Here is a 10,067-nt window from a genome sequence, read left to right on the forward strand (position 1 = left end):
TATATAAATAGGATTGTGAAATGAGACTATTAATTACAAGAGTGATAATATAATTTATAGAATGTCAGGAGATTGAATGTAATTAGATCAAATCTAAAGGATATCAGTATAATTTATCCAAATTTATATTCGATGTTTTTTAGTGTATCACATAATATTGTAAATGTAAAATATATTTTTAAATAAAAAAAATTACATCTAATAATTACATCATTTTCTATTTTTGTAACCCATGTGGCTTAATTTGTTCCATTTATAAATAATAATAATAATAAAATACTAGTATGTAATAAATATGAAGAATCACCTACTAATGTTACCATAAAAAGTCACAAATAATGCCTATTTTGGGAAGTTGGTTTAGAGGCAACATACACACAGCAATTATTGTATTCTCATAATTAATATTTTTTTGACTCACATATGTCATGCCAACGCTCATAACCACACAATTTTGATCATAATTAATATTATATATGTCATAATCACTAATTACATATCTCATAACTAACACTTTTGGGTCATAACCAATACTCTTTGGCTTATCATCACACCACTTTTATCATAACTAATATCACATATCTCATAATTAACACTCTTTAACTCATAACAATATCACATATCTCATAACCAATCCCATTTGACTCATAACCACATTACTTCAATTATAACCAATATTATATATATACATATAAATACACACACATATATATATATATATATATATAATTTAACTAAAATTTAATAAAAAAATATGTTCAAATTCTTTAGTTACGGCGTGATTTTATTTTGTTATTCTAAATCATTTTCTCAATTTTTCTTCTTTTCTCTCCATGTTCTTTTCTTTCTTTTCTTTTGCTCTATCAATCTGTCCTCTTTTACTCTTGTTGTCTATTATATGGCTTCAAGTCATTGATTAAATTATTGAATGATTATTATTATATTTTGTTTTCTCAGTATCTTAAGAGGTCTTCATTAGTGATTTTATGATTTTTTAGTGGCTGGTTACTCATTTTATGATTGTTGTTACGAAAGTTTATATATTGATTACGATATTTATGGTTTTTGAAATTTTTTGCTTATTTTTATTGTGTCAATTAGTGTGTTGTTATATATATATATTTTTTATTGATGTTATGAAACTTTATGAATTGGTTACAACATTTGTGATGTTTAAAAATTTTGATTATTTATATTATGTCAATTAGTGGTGTAGTTACACATTTTGTAATTAATGTTACCAAATTTGGTGAGTTAGTAATGACATTTGTGATTTTAAAAAAAAAGTATTTTTGTTACGTTAATTAGTGGATAGTTAAGCAATTTGTAGTTGATATTACGAAATTTTGTAACTTGATTTCTAATAATTTCCAATAATTTTGTTATGGCAATTAGTGATGTGCTTACGAATTTTGTATTTTTGTGACTTAATTAAAATATTTGTAATTTTTAAAATTTTAAATATTTTTATTACGCAATTAGTAATGTGGTTATACATTTTTTTTGGTTGATAATTAAAATATTTTTTTTTCGACGATTTTACTTAATAAAAATAGAGAAATAATTTATGTTAAAAATAAATAAAAAATTTATAGTATAATTTAATAATTAATTTTATTATAAGACCGTATTGATGAATATTTTTACTTGTAATTGTTACTAATTTTTTTTAAAAATATTTTACCATAATTTTTTAATGTTACTAATAATTTATTTTATTATAAGACTTTCATTGCTCCTCACCTTGCCGATCGCCTCCGCTGCTGTTAGCGTTGCCAATCATCGACGTTGTCGCTGGTGTTTGCTGATCGTCGGCGCCACCGCTAGCCCTATCGGTCACTGTTGATCGATTTACTCAAGAGAAATTTATAGATTATGTAAACTACCCTTTCTAATTCAACTTTATGTTTTTTTTTTGTTATTTCAATTCTTAATTGATTCGTGTTTTCGTGTTTACGTATATGTGTTTGTGTGTTTTTGCTTGCTTGGTGATGATTGTCATTTTGATCCATGGAAAATCCATCGAATCGATGATGGATCATATTATTGAACTACATAGTATAGGGAATTACGAGCGTTTATTGATGATGACGCCACGTCTGCTAAAAAAATTCTTATCAAGAAACTAAATTTAGGTTTTATTCAATTTTCTGTGACATTGAAGGAACAAAAATAGAAAAAGGAGACTTCTTGGTGCAGAACCAGAAGATTCCACCCCAGGGTTTCTAAAAACATATTCTCAAATGAATAATAATTCATTCAAACTAAAAGCCTTAAAATATGCTCTAAAGAAGTGGAATTATGAGGTGTTTGGTATTGTGTAGCATAAGCTCAAAGCTACAGAGGAGGCAACTCATGCCCTTGATCTAGTTGCTGAAGATAAGGTACTATCTGCACATGAATTGGCCAGAAAGCGAGAATTAAAAGGTGAAGCTTGGCAGTTGGGTAAAATGTTGGAGAGGTTGTGGTTTCAAAAATCTAGGCTCTAATGGGCATTATTGGGTGATAGAAATACCTCTTTTTTCCATGCTATGGCCAGGTGTAGAAGCAATAGGAATGCCCTATGTTCCATTATGGTTAGTGGAATCACCATAGAAAATCCTCTAGGTATTAAAGCTCAGGTGTTAAATCATTTCAGTAACTTTTTTGCAGAACCTTGGTTGGTCAGGCCCACATTAAATGGTCCTTTTAAGGCTATTGGAGATGGCCATGAGGTAGGTTTTTTGGAGGCAGATTTTTCAGAGGAGGAAATTAAATGTGCTATCAAATCTTGTGGGGGAAACAAGGCCCCTGGGCCAGATGGTTTTAATATGAGTTTTTTTTTTCCCAGAAATGTTGGAATATAGTGAAGGAAGATGTCTTGGAATTTATGAGGGACTTTCACCAAAATGCTAAGTTGGTTAGAGGGCTGAACAGCTCCTTTATAGCTTTAATTCCAAAAATTGAGAACCCTTCTAGCCTTAATGATTATAGGCCTATCAGCTTAGTGGGTTCCCTGTACAAGATATTGGCTAAGGTACTATCAAATACGCTGAAACAGGTGTTGCCAAGGATCATTAGTGTCACGACCCAAACCCGCCCCTGTAGGTTTAGCACCGTAACCGGCCAGTAATCCGTGGATTACCAAAGGCCTCTGAACAGATTAGCAAATATTAAGGGGCTGCGGAAGCAATAATACAAAATAGACAAGGTCCAATGAGCTGTGATAACGTACATGGGACAGAACATTTCAAAACTTACTTATAGATATATAAACATGCTAGTCCAGATACACAATATTTACAAAATATTTACAGAAGTAAACTTCCCAAGATCTGACTTTACAAACAGTTACAGAGACTAGCATGAAATACAAAAACAGCCATGGCATTAGACTTCGATCAGAACCTCTTCGGGAGGCACAACAGTTGGCTGACAAAAACAGTACAAAAGGCCGTCAACTCTGGCCCTGGTCATGTGTTGGCTCACCTACATACATAATATAAACTGTGAGCGAAAGCCCAGTGAACAATAACAGAGTAAAGGGGTTATATGAATGATGTCCAGCACAAGTTAGAATCCAGCATTTAAATCAGAGCATAATTAGACTTCAAAACAGAAACAGATTCATATACATTTTCATATTCAGATTTTGCATAAGATCATACGTGGTACACCCATTAGCTATATATCAGATTGGTCCAGAGACCCACATATATAGTTGGTACCAATGACCACAAAGGTCCATAACTTGCGTGCAAGTAGCCATGGTATTGTTACCCCCAGGCAAGGGCCACGTGCAGATTGGCCGCGGTATTGTTACCCCCAGGCGAGGGCCACATGCAGATTGGCCGCGGTATTGTTACCCCCGGGCGAAGGCCACGTGAACTAAGGGTGCCACAAATACTTTTCAGAAAATTGGACATTCATTCATCATTAGTAAGATAGCATTTCAAAAAACAGATTATACCATACCAGTAAAAAAATACTTAGGTTAAACATAACTTTACATAGTTATTACTCACAGTGGGCCTTAAGTCAGACAGACGGAGTAAACTTGTCAAACGGTACGTGACACGTGACCTACACAACACATAACAGATACACACTTGAAACACACGTTCTAATTGTACAAAACTTATTTCATTGGCTCTTAGTGTGTTTCTAATCTCTTACCCTCACTATAGAGTCTTAAACATGGCCTAGGAATGCCTAGGATGGAATGAGGATGCAAAGATGCACTTTAAAACACTTTTCAAAATTTTGCTGAAACAAGGGTCCCGCTCGAGCGTGGCCTTCTACGCTCGAGCGGATATGCAGACAAAAGGAATCCGCTCGAGTGTGGATTACTCTACTCGAGCAGACTGCAAGCTACAGTAAAAGTACTGGATGCACGAAATTCACGCTCGATGGGCGCTCGATACCCGCTCGAGCGTGAGACACAAGTCCTCGCTCGAGCGTGTATTACCTCGCTCGAGCGGATTGTAAACACATGCAAAGTACTGGATAAATGAATTTCACGCTTGAGCGTTACCTTCTACGCTCGAGCGGAGTTCATGTATTCAGAGTGTACGCTCGAGCGTAAAGTCCTACGCTCGAGCGTGGGTCCAAAATCTAAAATTTCCAGATTGAACCTCCAAGCTCAAAACCAACTTTTAAAGCATCAATTTCGATCCTCTTGGGCTAATTTTCTGGAAAACTCTTGTAAACTCATAGTATGACATGTTTTGAAGATCAATTTGCTAAATCAACGTCCAAAGGTAGTTCAATTAAACACAATTTCACATAAAACTTCAAGAACAAAACAAGAGCTTACATGCAAGTGTTCATTTTAAATCCAATGCTCTAAAACATGACCAAATGTAAGATTGAGCTCAAAATCATGATGAATTCATGGACTAAGGCTAGAATATGAGCTTGCATGCAAGAACTACCATGAAAACACTTCAAAATGCCAAGATATGAACATTCATGCATGAATTAAGCCTCAATTCATCACTTAAAACCAATCCTTGACTCTAAACTCTAGTTTACCATGAACCATGCAAGAAGTAAATCAAAATCACAATGGAGAAGGTGAATTCTCTACTTTATGTCTTCAATTTCAAGTTTAGGAGCTCAAATTATGCAATTCTTCTACAATTCTACAAGTTTCAAGCCAAAACTTTGTTGAGCTCAATTTTCTCCTCTCTCACTCTCCTACGTTTTTCTTGGTCCCAAAAATGGCTGAGAAAATGAATCAAAAGCTCCTAATCAAAGATTGAACAATGTGGCCCACTAAGGGGCAAAAATGTAATTACGAGCATTCACTAAATCTATGTTTTATCTAGCATTATTTAATCTAATTTAATCATTCCAAATCAAATTTGAATTAATCCTACCATAAAATCACATATATTCTAACTATTCTAAAACACTAATCAATTTCGGAATCGGACGCCGATAAGGCTTTGAATTCGCAATTTAAAGTCAAAGACATGAATAGATCATTTTAACGCAAACAAATAGAAACACGTAAATAATGCAATACACAAGCAAATTAATTCGAAATCCTTCCTAGATTACTGTTAAGCATAATTAATCATGAATTAGCATTAATCGGAGGTCGGGGTCATTACAATTAGTGACACTTAATCAACATTCTTAAAGGGCAGAAACATATTAGATGGTATACTTATTGCTAATGAGATTGTAGACGGATGGAAAAAGGCTAGAGGGAGTGGAATTGTACTTAAACTGGATTTTCAGAAAGCTTATAACACAGTCAACTGGGAATTTCTGTTTTCTATGTTATCAAACTTTGGGTTTTAGAACTAAGTAGGTGAGTTGGATGAAGGAATGTATTGCATCTGCTAGAGTTTCTGTGTTGGTTAATGGGTCCCTAACATCAGAGTTTTGTCCACAGAAGGGTCTTCGACAGGGAGATCCATTGTCACCATTCCTATTCATCATTGTGGCTGAAGCACTCAATATTTTACTGGATAGAGCTAAAAGTTTAGGTCTGATCAGAGGGGCATCTGTTGGCTCCAGTGGCCTTAGGATCACTCATTTACAATTTGTAAATGACACCATTCTGTTTTGTGAAGCTGATTGGGGGGAAATTGTTAATATAAAAAGAATCCTTAGGTGTTTTCAAATCTTGTCAGGCCTAAGAATCAATTTCAACAAAAGTGTGGTTTGTGGGGTGGGGATTCCTAATGAACTGGGTCATGAGTTTGCAGCAAGGCTGAATTGTAAATATCAGAATCTGCCTCTTAAATACTTGGGCTTGCCATTAGGGGCCAGCCCAAGTAGAATTAGAACTTGGCAGCCAATGATTGATAAGTGCTAATCATGTTATTTAATTTTGATGATGTCTAAAATATAAATTGAAAATTTGTAAATAATATACATATTTTATAATATTTGACACAAATATTATATGTTTAAAATATATTTTACGATACATTTGTTAAATGTTATTTAAATAAAAAATATTCTTGAAAACTTTACTATTCACTTTTTGAAAAATTAGGCTGATAACTATTCATCTTTTGACAAATTTGATATTGATTGGTTTTATTAAATTTGATATTGATAAGTTGTCCTCTTTTGACAAAAATGATATATCTACACGGAGTGATAGGTTATATTTAATTTAAAATCTCCACAACATATACTTAAATTTAAAAATGGTATATATGTTCAGATCTATCATAAATATTACTTAAAGAGATTTTTTACTATGTATGCAAATATTTGTTTAGCATATGATATATAATGTATATAATATAAATAGAATACATCACGTGAGCAATTAGATTTTTTACACAATTGATTATATCATGACACACATATATATATATATATATATAAATTTTTATAATAAAAAAAGAAGAAAAAGATGGAGCAAATAATTTCATATCTTGCTTGTTTAAATTCAAAGGTGTAAATATTATATATATAGTCAAAGTCTTGAAAGTAATATAATCATTTGACAAGAGCTAAACGGGACTTTTTTGGCTATTTTAGCCACAAAAGACAAAACAGGCTATTTTAGCCACAAAAAACAAAATATCACATCCAACCCATAATCATTATATTCTTCTCTCACAAAAAAAGCCAAAAAAGCCAAAAAGCCAAAAAAGCCAAAAAGCCAAAAAACCCTTCCCAAACCAAACTTTTTAGCCCAGGTTAAAATAGCCAAAAAAGCCAAAAAGCCAACCCACTTCCCAAACGGAGGCGTAATGATTAAAGGAGAAGACTTATGTAATTTTTCATTATAAATGAATCTTTGAAGATGTTTTGCCTACAGAATGAAAAAGGAAAAAAGTTACAAAATGCTTTGAATTTGCTTACAAAAAGAAAAAGAAAAAGTGAACAAAAAAAATTTATAGTTTGACAAAAGAAAAGGTGCCCATGTCATCTATGATGTCTGTAAGGAGCGTTTTACCTCCAACGGATATATTTTTGTATATAAATAGAAATGTTGTGTGTGGAGAAAAATCAAAAACTTGAAGAGAAAAATTTCCGTGTGCTCCAAAATTCTAAGTTTATTGTATTCTGCTCTTTTACTTTCAGATCTAAGTGTAGCCTTTGTTCTTATGCTTTCATATCTACTCTTTGTGAGAGAATTATTGTAAAAGAAGGTTTAAGTACATTTTGTAAGGGTAAGACATTTATTGTTGAGTGAGGCTCAATAGATAAGAGTAAGTTTTGTGCCAAATCCACAAGCTTGGTGGTGTATTTATTTAATTGATAGTAAATAAATTCTTAAGGAGGTTCCTTGGGGATGGATGTAGGCCTGATGTGCCGAATCATTATAAATCTTAGTGTTTGATTTTATCTCCCTATCTGTCTTACTTTTATATTGATAATTATTATTCTATTTTTTTTATTTGTGAAAATTTTGAATATTGTGCTAATTTTAATATTGTAAAATTTTTAATAACCCAATTCACCCCCCTCTTAGGTTGCCTACTTGGGATAACAATTGGTATCAGAGCCTTGACTCTAGTTTGTGTGACTTAACTGTCTTAGAGTAGATCATGGTAACCCCTAGTTATTCCTTACCTGAGGGACAAGCATCCAATAGGTCACCACTATTTAGCGGCACAAATTTTAGCTATTGAAAAACTAGGATGACCATACATGTTCAATCTAATGATTATGAATGCTGAAAAATTATTTGCAATGGTCCAAAAATTCCTACCAAAACCGTAGATGGACTTAGGGTACCAAAACTTGAAAATGAGTGGAATGAATAAGATATTAGAATGGCCCAAATTAATGTCAAAGCTAGAAACATGCTGTACTGCGCCTTAGATGCCAACGAGTTCAACAGAATTTCCACATGTAAAATCGCAAAAGAAATTTAGGACAAGCTTATAGTGACTCATGAGGGAACCGAACAAGTTAAAGAATCTAGAGTCAATTTGTTAGTCCATAATTGTGAACTCTTTAAAATGAAGCCTGATGAAACTATTCCTTAAATGTTTACTCGCTTTACTGATATTATTAATGGTTTAACTTTTCTTGGAAAAATATATACTAATGCTGAAATAGTAAGAAAAGTGCTTAGGTCATTGCCAAAAAATTGAGAGACAAAAGTCATTGCCATTACTGAAGCCAAGGATTTATCAAAGCTAAGTTTAGATGAGTTAATGGGATATCTCTTAACTCATGAGCTCATAATGCAAGAAGGAAAGGAAGAGGAGGACAATAACAAGAAGAAATGAATAGCCTTCAAATCCACCTCGAAACATCAATAGGAAAATGATTCAGATGATGATGAGGAAATGACATTCATCACTAGAAAGTTCAAAAGGTTTGTGAAAAAGAAACAAGGCATGCGGAATTTTTTAAGAAAATATTTCAATAATAGGGATTTTCAAATGGGAATCACAAAAAATCTGAAGTTATCTGCTATGAATGCAACAAACATGGGCACTACAAATCAGAATGTCTAGAACTTAAGAAATAATTCAAGAAAGACAAGAAAAAAGCCATGATTGCGGCATGGGGAGAAGATAACGATGAAAGCGACTCAGAAACCAAAGTTTGCAAAAATGAGGTTACTAACCTATGCTTAATGGCACTTGGAAACGAAGATGAGGTAAATGATGAATCTTTTACGTTTGATAAATTACAATCAGTTTTTGATGAATTACATGCTGAATTTAAGAAACTTAGTTTGAAAAGTAATAGTTAAAAGAAAGTGATTTCAAATTTGTCAAAAGAAAATGAATCCTTAATTTCCAAGATAAATACTTTAGAAAATGAAGCCATAAAAATGAAAAAGGAAGATGAGATTTAATTTGAAAAGAGTCTTCAACTTCTGAGAAAAGATTAGTTGTATTACAAGAAGAAAATGAGTCTTTAAAAAAAGAGCAAATTATTTTGAAAGAAAATATTGAAGACTTGAAAAGTACTCTTTCAAAATTCACTCAAGGTAGAGAGACTTTAGATGAAATTCTTAAAAATCAAAATCGTATTTTTGGTAGACAGGAATTGGATATAAACCTTTTTCAAAAGTAAAAACCATCAAACATGGTTTTGTGCATGCATCCTTTGATCACTCTCATCTCACATGCCATTTTTGTGGTACAAAAGGTCATATTTCACCTTTATGTCTTGTTAAAAGAAATCTTTTTGCTAAAATAAAAAAGATGTGGATTCCTAAAGACATTTCAAGAGTGTCAAATTCTAACTTTTATGGACCCAAAAAAATATGGGTATCAACAAAAAAATCAAATTTTTGTAGGTATGTTTCAAGACAAAATCCAGTAACGATAGATGGTATCTCGACAGTGCATGTTCGAGGCACATGACCGGAAATAAAACTATGTTCGCCACACTCCAACCAAAGGATGGCCGATATGTGACTTTTGGCGACAATAGTAAGGATAAAATCATTGGTATAGGAAGTATTGGTAAAAATCCTTCTCCTATTATTGAAAATGTTTTACTTGTTAAAGGTTTAAAACATAACTTGCTTAGCATTAGTCAATTATGTGATAAGGGTTATAGAGTTATTTTTGAGAAAACTCATTGCACTATTGAGAACACCCTAAAAAACAAAACTTTATGTGTAAGATATAGACATGAGA

This window comes from Camellia sinensis, chromosome 14, assembly GCF_055761805.1.
Source record: "Camellia sinensis isolate YWXY chromosome 14, ASM5576180v1, whole genome shotgun sequence".
Classification (NCBI taxonomy): domain Eukaryota; kingdom Viridiplantae; phylum Streptophyta; class Magnoliopsida; order Ericales; family Theaceae; genus Camellia; species Camellia sinensis.